The sequence below is a fragment of the Mandrillus leucophaeus genome, unplaced genomic scaffold (assembly GCF_000951045.1).
Source record: "Mandrillus leucophaeus isolate KB7577 unplaced genomic scaffold, Mleu.le_1.0 Scaffold382, whole genome shotgun sequence".
Taxonomy (NCBI): Eukaryota; Metazoa; Chordata; class Mammalia; order Primates; family Cercopithecidae; genus Mandrillus; species Mandrillus leucophaeus.
In genome coordinates, this window is record NW_012104054.1 from 667,843 (window position 1) to 682,353 (window position 14,511).

Sequence of the window (14,511 nt, forward strand, 5' to 3'; positions counted from 1 at the left end):
ATATATATATAATATATATATAAAACCTGATAAGACTAAACCATGAAGAAATCCAAAACCTGACCAGAGCAATAACAAGTAACAAAATTGAAGCTCTACTAAAAGTCTCCCAGTAAATAAAATCCCTGGACTTGATGGCTTCACAGTTGAATTCTATCCATTAAAGGAAGAACTAATACCAATACTATTTCAAAAAATAGTTTGGAATACATGGAAGAAATTCTTCCAAACTCATTTTATGAAGCCAGTATTTATCTGATAGCAAAACAAAACAAGGACATATCCAAAAAATAAAACTACAGAACAATATTGCTGATGAATGTTGAAGCAAAATTGTCAACAAAATCCTAGCAAAACAATTTTAAAAACATAGTAAAAAGATTATTATTCATTATGACCAAGTAAGATTCATCCCAGGTATGCAAGAATTGTTCAACATATGAAAATCAAACAATGTAATACATTATATCAACAAAATAAAGCACAAAAAAAAGATCATTGCAATTGATGCTTAAAGTTCAACATCCCTTCATGTTAAAAACTCTTAAAAAATCTATACAAGCTATATAATAGCTTAGAAGTTATAGAAGATACATACCTTTACATGATAAAAGCCATGTATAACAGACCTGCAGCTAGTATCATAAGTTAAATCTTTTTCTTTTAGACCTGTAATATGACAAGGATACCAACTTCACCACTATTGTTCAACATAGTACTGGAAACTCTAGCTAGAGCAATTAGAACAAAGGAAAGAAATAAAGGACACCCAAACTGGAAACCAAGAAGGCAAATTATCCTTGTTTGCAGAAGGCATGATATTACATTTGAAAAAACCTAAAGATTCCACTAGAAAATTATTACAACTGATAAAAAAAAAAGTTGCAGGATACAAAACTAAAATAAAAATCAGTACCATTTCTGTATGCCAACAGTGAACAATCTGAAAAAGAAATCTAAAAGTAGTCACATTTGCAATAATCATGAATAAAACTAAATGCCTAGGAATTAAGCAAAGAAATGAAACATCTTTACAATGAAATCTATAAAACACTGATGAAAGATATTGATAAGAACACAAAAACAAAAGAAGATATTTGATGTTCATAGATTAGAAGGATCAATATTGTTAAAATGTCCGTACCCCAAAGTAATCTACATATTTAATGTAATCCCTATCAAAATACCAATGACATTCTCCACAGAAATAGAAAAATAAATCCTAAAATTTATATGAAATCACAAAAGACCCAGAATAGCCAAAGCTACCCAAAGGAAAAAGAACAAAACTGGGTAAATGACATTACCTGACATCAAATTATACTACAGAGATATAGTAATCAAAACAGCATGGTACTGTCATAAAAACAGGCACAAAATCCAATGGAACAGAGTATTGAACCCAGAAACCCATTCATACATGATAAATTCATTTTTGACAAAGGTGCCAATAGCATACATTAGGGAAAAGACAGTCTCTTCAATAAATGGTGCTGAGAAAACACAATATTCATATGTAGAAGAATGAAACTAGACCTCTATCTCTCACTTTATATAAAAATCAAATCAAAATGAATTAAATACTTAAATCTAATATCTAAAACCAGGAAACTACTAAAAGAAAACATTCAGGAAACTATCAAGGACGTTGGTCTAGGCAAAAATTTCACAGGCAAACAAAGTAAAAATGGACAAATGTGATCACATTGTATTTAAAAGCTTCCACACATCAAAGGAAACAGTCAACAACATGAAGTGATAACCCACAGAATAGAGAAAATATTTGAAAACCACCCATTTGAAGAGGGATTAATAACCAGAGTAGCTGGAAGCTCAAACAGCTCTACAGAAAAATCAGACTAATAATCTGATAAAAAAAAAAAAAGAGCAAAAACTCTGAGTAGCCATTTTTTAAAAGAAGACATACACATGGCAAATAGGAATATGCAAATATATTCAACATCATTGATCGTCAGAGGACGCAAATCCAAACTGCAATGAGAAATCTTGTTACCTCAGTTGAAACGACTTTTATCAAAAAGACAGGCTATAACAAATTTTGGAGAGGATGTGGAGAAAAGGGAACCCTCATACACGATTGGTTCAATGTAAATTAGTATGGCCACTATGGAAAACAGTTTGGAGGTTCCTCAAAAAATTAAAAGTAGAGCTCCCATATGATCACACCATCACACTAATCACACTATTAGGTAATACACTCAAAACAAAGGAAATCAGTATATTGAAAAGATACCTGCACTCCCATGTTTATTGCAGCACTATTTAAAATAAACAAGACTTAGAATCAACCTAATTGTCCATCAGCAGATGAAGAGATAAAGAAAATGTAGTACTTATACATTATGGAGTACTATTAAGCCATTAAAAAAGAAAGAGTTTCTGTCATTCGTAACAACATGGATGGAACTGGAGGTCATTATGTTTAGTGCAATAGTTCAGGCACAGAAAGACAAACTTCACATGTTCTTATTAATTTGTGAGAGCTCAAAACTAAAACAACTGAACTGATGGAGACAGAGAGTAGAAGGATGGATACCAGAGGCTAGGAAGGAAAGTGAGGGGTATGGAGAAGTGGGTATGGCTAATCTGAACAAAAAAATTCATAGAACGAATAAGAGCTAGATAGCACAACAGGGTGACTATAGTTAAAAATAATTTAAATGTACATTTAAAAAAACTAAATATTACAATTTGATTTTTTGTAACACAAAAATCCTTGAGAGGATAGTTAACCTATTTATCATGATGTGATTATTGCACATTGCATGTCTATAATAAAGTATCTCATGTATACCATAAATATATATACCACTATGTACCCACAAAAATAAAAAAATTAAAATTACAAAAGATAAAACAAAGAATAGAGAACCCATAAATAAATCCACGTATACAGCCTACAGATGTTCAACAAAGGTGCCAACAACATACATTGAAGAAAGGACACCTTTTTCAAGAAATGATACTGGGAAAATTGGATATTTATATGCAGAAGAATGAGACTGGACCCCTATTCCTCACCATATACAAAAATCAACTCAAGGTTGATTAAAGACTTAAACGTAAATCTCAAAAGTATAAACCACTAGAAGAAAACATAGGGGAAACACTATAGAACATTGACTTGGCAAGAATTTTAAGACTAAGACCTCCACAGCACAGCACAGGAAACAAAACCAAAAATAGACAAATGGGAGTATATTAAACTAAAAAGCTTCTGCTTGGCAAATGAAACAATCAACAGAAGGAAAAGACAACCTGTTGAATAGGAGAAAATATTTGCAAAATAGGAACTGATATCCAGAATATACAATAGACTCAAACAACTCAATAGTAATAATAATAATCATTATCATTCAATTAAAACATGGGCAAAAAATACATGTTTAGGCATTTCTCAAAAGAAAAGACATATAAATGGCCAAGAGGTACATTTAAAAATGCTCAACATCACTTGTTGTAAGGGAAATACAAATTCAAACCACAATAAGCTGTCATCCCAGTTATATTATCTATCACTAAAAAGATAAAACATTACAGTTTTCAGCAAGGATGTAGAGAAAATTGAACATTTATACATTGTTGGTAGGAATGTAAATAAGTACAGCACAATTAAAAATAGTTTGGAGATTAATCAAAAAACTAAAAATAAAACTACCATATGATCCAGCAATCTCACTACTGGGTATTTATCCAAAGGAAAAGAAATCAGTATATCAAAATGTTACCTGTACCACTATTCACAATAGCACCACTATTCACTATAGCAAAGACGTGGAATCAACCCAAATGTCTATCAACGGATGAACGGATAAAGAAAATGTGGATTATTACACAGTGAAATACTGTTCTGCCATACAAAGAGAATGAAATCAAGTCATTCGTGGCAATGTGGATGGAGCTAGAGGCTAGAGGTCATTATATAAAGTGAAATAAGCCAGGCATGGAAAGACAAATACCACACATTTCACTTACATGTGAAGCTAAAAAGTTGATATTATAACGTTAGAGAGTAGAATGATAGATACCAGACACTGAAGTAAGTGTGAAGTGTGTATGTGTGTGTGTGTGTGTGTGTGTGTGTGTGTGTGTGTGTCTATGTCTGTTGCAGGGGAGGAGATGCATAAATAGAAGTTGCTTAATGGGTACAAACATATTACATAGAAAGACTAAGTTCTCATGTTTGATAGCAGAGTAGGGTGAATACATTTAACTAAAATATATTGTATATGTCAAAATAGCTAGAAGAAAGCATCTGAAATGTTCTTGACACATAGAAATGATAAATATTCGAAGTGACACTTATCTCAAATACCCTGACTTGATATTATACATTCTATGCATGTAACAAAATATCACATGTACCCCATAAATATGTACATATATTGCATATCAATAAAAATGATTCATACCTATCCCACAGACAAATACATTCATCCTATCCTAAGGTCGCCTGAAGTCTCAACCTACTGGAGTACCAACTTAAATTCAAAATTTCATATCAGTCTCATCACATAAATCCCAGGTCTGACTATCTTGTTCAAATTAATCAGATAAAGATGCAACTGTAGATATAATCCATCCTGGAACCAAGTTTCTTTTCATCTGTAGAGCTATAAAACCAGTAAACAAGTTATCTGCTCCCAAAATAAAATGCTAGGATAGGAATAGATGAACAGATTCCCATTCAAAAGAAAGAAAACGAAAGAACAAAAGAATCATAAGAGCTAAGTGATTTAAAATTCCAGTGGTAAAACATTAGGTTTTAAGGCCTGTGAGTTATACTATGTGGTTGAAGGTTCTGCCCTCTGTGCTCACAGATCCAATCTTGGAGTCATTCTTCCTTTTTCCTGAAGGGTAGCATTTATTTGAAGCTTGATAATTTTATCATCCTGTTTTCTGCTTGTAAAATTTTGAGAGACTCACAGCCTTCTTTCATTTTCTCTTTTCTCTGTTCTTTTCAGTAGAAGCTGACAGTGTTTCTGCTGGTATAGCATTTTCAAGTATCTTCGGAGTCTTCCGTGTATGTCACATGGATTCATTCCATTAGACAAAGGTTCTTCCACAACTCTTTCCTGGATAATCCTAACTCCATTTCTGGCTTCTGCTGAGATAGCTGTGGGGATCTCCAGGTCTCACACCCAATCTCTTCACGTAGCCTCTTCTGTGTCTGAATTATCTGACCTATTAATTCTTCTGAAGCATTATAAAATAATTGTCCAGCCACACTGGCTTTCCCTCCAAAGCCAAAATTAATTTCGATATGCTTTGCAATTTACATGGCCTGAGAATTTCACACATTATCACATCCTGTTTTCTTTTGGTTTAAGTTCTTCCGTCAATATATCTCCTTCTTTTCATTTTATTGTCTGTTGCAAGAAAAAAATCAGGTTATATGTTCAAAATTTTTCTTGGAAATCAGTGGGGTTGAAGCCTCACCAGCATAAGGAATTTAAGTAACACTTCAGATCAAACAACAATAATAGGTGACTCTAACTCAGTGGCAATACCCAGATATCCAGGCTTAGAAATTATATCATACTCATCCCTACCAATTTGAAATATTGTGTACATGCCCATAGCTAAGTCTTTTCATGAAGAATTAGAGAGGGAAACTCCAAGATACTCTTTCCTGCCTTTGTGTGGGACGAAAAGCCAAGCAAAACATGCAAGGAAAGAAAAATAGTATTTCAAGACTTTGGTGTAAGGGAGGCATCTGAATTTTTCATAACCTCTGCATCCAACTGCAATTGGTCTATAAATATAATGAAAGATCCAGAAATATAATAATAAATACATATAACTAAATTCATTTACCCTCTAAGGTTTTCAAATCAAGAGGTAATAAATATAACTATGGGTCATGGCTTAGGAGAAATGATTAGTAAAGTTTATGTTACTCTTCAGTATAATTTAAAGTTATTCTAACATATATTTAACTGGTGTACTCAATTCTGGTATCCAAGTCCCCGGTGTCACCTTAGATCACTGATAAAGCAAGTATCCTAAACCTCAGACCTTTGGTTTCTTTGACTGTTCAACATAATTATCTCATCAGCCATTTTCAAGTTGCTTCTGTGGTTGTGCAGTTTTCCCTAATTAGTTTTTCTGAATGTTTCATGCTCTTTTTAATCTGGTAATACATTGCAAGTTTTGACACTTTCTGACGGCATTCATCAAAGTGTAAAGGACTTGATTTTCTCATTAGTCATCTTTCATGTTTTTCTATGTTTTTATTGATTTTGGCTTGAAATACTCCTTTCAACATTGTTTAATCAGAATTATCTTGTTGACAAGAGTGTTGCCTAATAAGTTGTTTTCTTTTTTCTAACAATAAGGTATTAACATCATTAAATCATTACTGACAACACACAGCTTAAACAAAAATAACACCTTTATACTTTACTTTGAAAAGGGCATGTACTGCATCCATTAATTCCTCATTTACATCAGGTATATCTCCTAATGCTCAACATGGCACATGTATACATATGTAATAAACCTGCACGTTGTGCACATGTACCCTAGAACTTAAAGTATAATAAAAAATAAAAATAAAAAAGAGAGACAGAGAAAAAAAAGAAAAAAAGAAAAGAAAATGCTATGTTAAAATGAAAGAGGGCTTATAAAACCCTATGATCTAAACTATTTTTATGAAAAAGAATATGATCACACTTAAGGGCAGACATAATTCTAACTATTGATATGTATGCTTAGTAATTATGAAAGAATGGTGATTCCAGGAAAAAGAAGCTTTAAGCAATTGTTTTTTTTTGGAATATAGAAGACTGAGGGATGGAAAGGTTAGAGGAGCAAGAAAGTGGTACGAGGGATTTCTGAAAATTTCTGGCTACAGTGGGCGTACTCAGCTGGGCTATAGCCAACACTCACTCAAGGGACTCACAACACTTTTAGTGTAAGACCTGGAGATTCTAAACTCCTCCTCCTTTCACTGTCAATTATTCTTCCTGAACGTGAGCCAAAAGGACATTTATCATTTCATCCCTTCTTCCTTCTATTTGACTTTCTCAAGTCAAATAGATGTAGGAGGCAATGACATTAGCAAGAAGAATGAGGGTATAACATAGAGTAAGAAACCATTCCAGTTAGCCTACAACTAAGAAAGTTCCTAAGCTGCGGGACCTTCAGTGCAAAAATAGGGAAAGAATCAATTGCCCTAATGCAACACCATAGAAAAGATGGCCTATGGGCTGAGGTGATTGTTGGAATTGTTGTGTTCCAGATCTCAGCACCTATAGGTGAGGATGTGTGTCAGAAGGGACAATCTGAAAAATCTTTAGCAGCATCACATTCAAATATCTTCAGAGATAAACGATTGACATAAATGAGTGCAATTCCATTAACATACTCAAATTTGGTCAAAAAAACTCTGTAAGCTCTTATTAAGAATGGTTTGTAATTCCTGATCAATAACATTTTCTTCATCACTGGATTAGGGAATCTAGCCCCAGATATGGGCAAAAAGTCCTTATAAGCAAAGTGAAGCATAATGGTCACAAATAGATGCATGTAGTTTAGAGTACAGACTTTGTAGTGGGAGACTTAGAGTTTAAATATCAGCTGCAACACATAGTACCTGAGTGGTCATGGGAAGCTCCCTAACTAACCTGTATCACAGTGGCTTAAGTTTCAGTAGTGTCTGTCTCAATGCAGTGCTGCGAGGGCTAAAAATATTAAATATGCAAAGAATGTAGCACACTGCTTGGTTCACAGTAAGTATGAAAAAAGTGCTAGTTACTAACTTCTCCATCCTTGTCACTCATCAACTTCACAAATATCTGTCAAATCTAAGTGCTAGTTATTGTTCTTGGCACTTAAGCCAGAAAAATCAGTAATACATGCCACATACCACAAAGAGCCTTCATTCTCTCTCCCAGGGGTGTTGGTTAAATGATAAAATTTAGTCAAGTTTCCTCAGCCAATAACACTCATTACACACAGTCTGAAATGTCACCATATAGAATACGCTATCCGTAACATATAGTGTTAACGTGGCTAGCAATACTTTGGCAGAATATTAAGCTATTACACTGTTTTCATGGATGGTGTGAGCCCAAGCTCAGGTGTACCTTTTAGGAATTTAGGATGTATTCCCACAGGTACCCAGCTGTTAAGCTCCTTGGGAGTTGCCTGAGTTGAAGGAAGCTGCCCCAAAATATTATGCCTCATTTCTAAGACAGCCCTTTTCCAATGACCTTCCGGGCTGTTGAAAGAAGTGTATCAAAGAAGAGAAGAAACAAAAATTGGACAGAAAGAGATCTTGGGCTCTCTATAGTGGCCACAAGGCCTGAGCCAATCCTATGTGGACTTTGAAGCTGAGATATCCCCTCAGAGTTATTATAATTTGAGACACTGGGGTCAGGTATTTGTACACATGGGTGTATAAAGGTTATGGTACTTTTATCCCTTAAATCTTCACAAGACTAATGAATAATATTAAAAAGTAAACATTAATGCCATGTTTTGTAGGGCATCTTGTGAAAAAAAATGCCTTTTTACAACCTCTAACTTGTACTTTAAATTCCTGTTATGTAAGCCTGCAGGGAACAATAGCACATACAAAACTCTTAAAGCAGGTGCACTCATACTTTTCATAAATGGAACCAAACAACTACTTCTTTCTTGGCTGATCAGTTTCAAGATAATATAATGAGTTGATACTGTGTTTGTCAGAGAAGAGTTGATGTGGGGTGTGGGTCTTCCCTGTCTTTGCTGTGATAGCTGGCAGGTGCAGTCCTATTGTTTGATTGCTTAATGGGATCACTTTATAGTGCAGGCAATCTACCTGAGACCAAAGAGAAATCAAATTTAAAACAAAAGATAATAGAGAAAAAACAATCATCATTGCTCATTATTTTCATTTTCTTTGTTTCTTTAAATGACTGTTTTTACTGGCTCAAAGAATGTGGCAGATGTTGTCTGTGTCTTTGTCACAGGAACTGACAGTTTGCCTAGACAGTTAGAGCACCAAGGCAGAAGTACACAAAAGGTGATGTTTTATCATTTGGAAATAACAGATAGGATGTTTACACACATATTTTCAATTGCATACCTTGTATGCATTTTTGGAAATAAATAAGTGGCTAATATATTTTTTAATTTGACATTTATTTAATGCTGCCTGCAAATCACATGTTTCTTGAATGTTGCAGTAGCATATCCTGGCATAACTGGCACTCAGTAGTGAAACAGTGAAACAAATTCAAGAAATTCCTAGTCACCAGCACATGTATACTATCATAAGTCATATGATCCTATTGTAAGCTGCCCTAAAGCTTTAAAAACATCAAGAACTGTTTTACCATCAGCATCTTTGGTGCAGTTGTTTTACTTCCATTTCTGCTTTTTTATCAACATTGACCTACTGGATGTTGCCACACAGAATAGTCCTACTGAAGTACCAATAGTTATAGTAGAGCTTTCTATATAAAATATTGAAAAATTATGAACTTCTCTATAATCTTTTTAATTACTATTACATATACAAAATGAATACATATACTAAGATATATATTTAAATATATATATTATTTTATATATATATCCTAAAATATCTGGAGTATTCCTTGAAGTCTCCAGCAAATATATATATGTGTATATACGCATATATGTGTATATATGCATATATGTGTGTATATATATGTGTGTATATATATATTTGACTTCAAGGAAAACTCTAGATATTTTAGGATTACTCTCTCAATCCAACTGGCGACTTGGCCTCCAAAAATATGTTTTATAGAGATTTTCACAGTGCTGAAATTTAAGGCATGAAATGTCAGCTTTATGATTCTTCAGATTTTTGTAGGTGATAAGAAAGGTTGTATGTAAATCACCAAACAACAACAAAAATTTCAAAAGGAAGATACATGAATATTTCTTTTAAAAAATGATTTAGGCAAGTATTTTGTATAATTCCATCAGGGGCAAGTAACATTGCCAGGAAATTCAGATTACTCTACTGAATATTTAGAAAAAATATGTAATTTGTTTTGTGAAACAAACGACACCCATATTCACACCCATGCCTTCATACCCTTGTGAACAAAACAGCTTGAGAATAATTTCAAATATGTTTCTAAAATGACATGTATTGATTAAAGTGTTTGGTTGCAAGCAACAACAAATTCAAGACACTAACTTGAGTCTTTTTGCTAATAACATTATTGGCATATGTAAATGAAAACTCACAGCTGGATCCAGGGGCTCAAATGATGACATCCGGAGTAGTAATCTTGCCCTCTGATTCTGATTTATTCTTGTGTCTTGCTTAAATTTTCAGACAAGTTATTGCAATATGAGCAACCCCCAGTGTTCTAGTCCTGCATTCCCACAGTGTATAAGTGAGAGACAAATGTTCATCTTCTTTAATTTCAATGGTACTTGAATTGAGGATAGTCATCCCTGAATGGGCTGCCTCAAGTCATGTATATATAAGCCATTCACTAAACACAGGGTTTGGGATTTGATTAATGAAGCCTGGGTTTTATGCCCAACTCTGGAACTAGGGTTCACATCAGGTTTAAAATAACTATGTAAACTGAAGATGAGAAATGGGGATTCTTGAGGGAAAACAAGAGTCCCGTTCTCAGCAAAAGAAGAAATGGTTGCACACCCAGCAAAAACAAAGGATTTATTTTAGTTTATTGTTGACTGGTGATACAAGAGGATATAAATGCTTACAGTTAGTTGACTAGGAAAGAACTGTGTGAGTCTGAAAATGCTACATTAATTCAACCAACATATTTCTCCAGAAATGTAACTGCCTCTCCCTTATCAATATCATGCCAGTTCTGTGAGTTTCTGTCATTTCACAGCTTCCTTTCTATGTAAGTCCTTTTTTGCACCACTCTAAAGAAATACCTGAGGCTGGATAATTTATAAAGACAATAGATTTAATTGGCTATGATTCTGTAGTCTTTACAAGCACGGCATTGCCATCTGCTCAGCTTCCGGTGCGGCCTCAGGGAGCTGTCACTCATGGCAGAGGGTGAAGTGGGAGCAGGTATATCACATAATGAGAGAGGGTGCAAGAGAGAAAAAAGGGAGTTCCCAGGCTCTTAAGCAACCAGATTTTGCAGGAACGGAGTGAGAACTCATTCATTACCAAAAGGATGATGTTAAACCATTCATGAGAGATCCACCTCCATAATTCAATAACACCCACTTAGACCCCACCTCCAACCTTAAAGGTCACATCTCAACATGAGATTGTAAGGGGACAAACATCCAAACCATATTGCCTTCTCTCTTGCTTGACAGTTGTATGCTATCTAGATAGAAAAGTTCAAACTGGCGTCCCTTGTCTAATTCTCTAGATGGAAGATGGGTTTTGTGGTGCTACGATTTAAAAATAAGTACTTTCAACTAAATCCAGAAAACATTCAATTATCTACTTAGAATATTTTAGGCAATAAGCACTGTATTATGTATTACATTAAGTATAAACATTATTAAGCCCCATTTCCTGACTTCAGTAGTTCAAAAGATAATGTGAAGAAAAGCAAGAACAATTCTTTGAAATTCCGAAAAGTAAGAATAACAGAGTTAAAGAGCTGTACTATCTTTACCTGATTTTTTACTTAAAAACTATATACAGGCATCCATAATTAAAATATACAAAATTTAAAATGCTCCAAAGTCAAAAACTTCTTTAGTATCAACATGACACTCCAGAGAAATGCTTATTGGAGCATTTATGATTTTAAGTTTTCAGATTAGGGATGCTAAGTACAATGCAAATATTTCAAAATCTGAAAGACTCAAAAATCTAAGACACTTAGGCTCCAAGCACTTCAGATAAGGGATTCTCAGTCTGTATAAGTTCAATGTATATATTATAAAGTAAGCTAATTTATATAGTACAACATAATACATACAGATGTAAATTTTGGAGTAGACAAGGAAACCTGGAAATACACTGAAATATTCTTGGGAATATAATATATGATAAATGAATTCAAAATTAAATGTATTTAAAATCAATGTGTGGAATCATCTGGAGAACACACCAAATAGTTGAAACAATGTCTCCAAAATTATAAATGCACAAAAATGTTGCCTCTGGTATTTCACATAAATTTTCTTGCAGATGGATTTCTTAAAAATAATATACATATAAGGTTAATCATTTAGAATTATTTGTAACAACACAAGATTTAAAATAACCTAAAGTCCAAAGAGTAGGAGTAAAATAAATTATGTCACATTCTTGCAAAAGAGCACATCAAAATAAATGTAGCATTTCTTTCAGAAATTACAGCAACATACTGAACATACAGGAATAGTTACATATACTCAAAAAGCAACTCATTGTGTTTTTCACTATCTGTACAAAATTTAGTCATTCATGCCTCCTTCTCTGCTTGAAACTAAGATGGCCCTATCAATTTCCAAATCATGCATTGATTATAAACATTTTTATGGCAATTTAGAGAAGAAAAATCCCACTTAAGTACTGTTCAATACTTAGATGTTTAGTCCCATGTAACAATCATCAGTTCTCGCTTCATAGAAAGTTGTTTTACCTCCTAAGAAAAGCTGGCAATGCACTGCCTGCTCCCTGATTAAGGAGGATTGACTCCTATCTTCTTTTCCTTACCTGCTTTACCATCCAGAGCCTAGGTTAAAGGGTCAGGAAGAGAAAAGAGGCTATCAGGAAAACATATAGTTAACAGGTACTGTCTGAAGCTTGACCTTGCTGATGTTTGTAGCTGGCTTTTCTTCTCATGAAACATTTTTGTGACTTCTTTGGAGAGTCACTCTCATGCCATAAATAGCGCACACACAAGTACACACCCATACATACACACTCATAGTTAGGGGGTTTGCAGTAACCCCCTCACTCTGCACACTGTGCTTCATTAAGACTTAGGAGTATGTCTTGATTAGCTTTGCTGCATACATATTCATGGTTAAGAAAATTAAAAGACAAATCACAGATCAGGAGAAAGTATTTACAAATCACATTTCTGACAAGAAACTGGTATATAGATTATATAAAGAATTCTCAAAATTTAACAGTTAGAAAAAAAATCAATTAAATATTGGAAAAATAAGACCTGGCACGGTGGCTCACATCTGTAATCCCAGGACTTTGGGAGGCCGAGGCAGGTGGATCACTTGCGGTCAGGGGTTCAAGACCAGCCTGGACAAGATGGTGAGACCCCATATCTACAAAAATTGCAAAAATCAGCTGGGCATGATGGTGCATGCCTGTGATCACAGTTACTCAGGAGGCAGAGGCAGGAGAATTGCTCAAACCCAGGAGGTGGAGGTTGCAGTGAGCTGAGATTGTACTACTGCGCTATAGCCTGGGCAACAGAGCAAGACTCATCTAAAAAAAAGAAAAGTGTATGCATATGTGTGTATATATATATATATACCTGGCTGAAGATCAGCTTCCAACATGGCATTCGGAGGGGTCAAATACCAAAAGCATAGCAATGGACAAACTAATTATTTGCATTCATACCATGAAATATTACTCAGTAATAATAATAATAATAAACACCATTGAAGAATGCAGTAAAAGAGATGAATCTGAAATATATTTTGCAAAGTGAAGGAAGCCAGAGTCAAAAGGCTACATATTGTATCATTCCATTTATATGACAGTCTAGAAAAAGCAAAACCGTAAGGTCAGAAATCAGATTAGTGGTTGCCAGAGGTTAGGGATGAAATGGGGGCTAATTACAAATTGGCAGCACGAGGGAATTTTTGGCATGTTGGAACTATTGTCATGAACACAGAACTGTATGCATTTGTCAAAGGCCTGCCTACCACAATGAGTGAATTTTACTGTGTCACTAAAAAATTAATATGAGAATTAGGGAACTGAACACAAACAATAACTATTCAACCTAACTATATTATCAATAAATTATAGCCACACTATACTCCTTACAGTAAGAAGTAAGATAACTAACCTAGGCAACTTAGAAAGTAGTATTTTACAATAAGGCTAAAGAGTAAAAGAACTTTGCACAAATACTATATTGTAGTTAGTACATTCCTTTCTCACAAGGCTATGCATCAGTAATTCTAATGTACATTATGTGTATGCTAGGTTTGAATAAATAAGTAAATATATTTAAGATGAGCTAGCTGTTTTTCCTATTACAGAGAAAAGTTATAAATAAGAAAAGGGGAAGACTAAAGTGAACATTGGAGTGGTATTGAATTGGAATCAAAGGTATTATTAAGAACTTGTGGTTTAAAATATATATATTTAAATACATACACATATAGTTACAAATGTGTATGTGCATGTATGTATGTTAGTAACACACATATATTTCTTAGCTTTGTTCACTCAAAGGGCCTAGAAACAATAATACCACAGTGATAATGAGCATGATAAGCACTCATTTGGTTACTTGGTTACCAAATACCAATATTCTATAAAATGATTTAGGGCTTATTGAAGAAATGGTAGATTCTGGAGCCAAGGAAAGGAAAACATAAGAT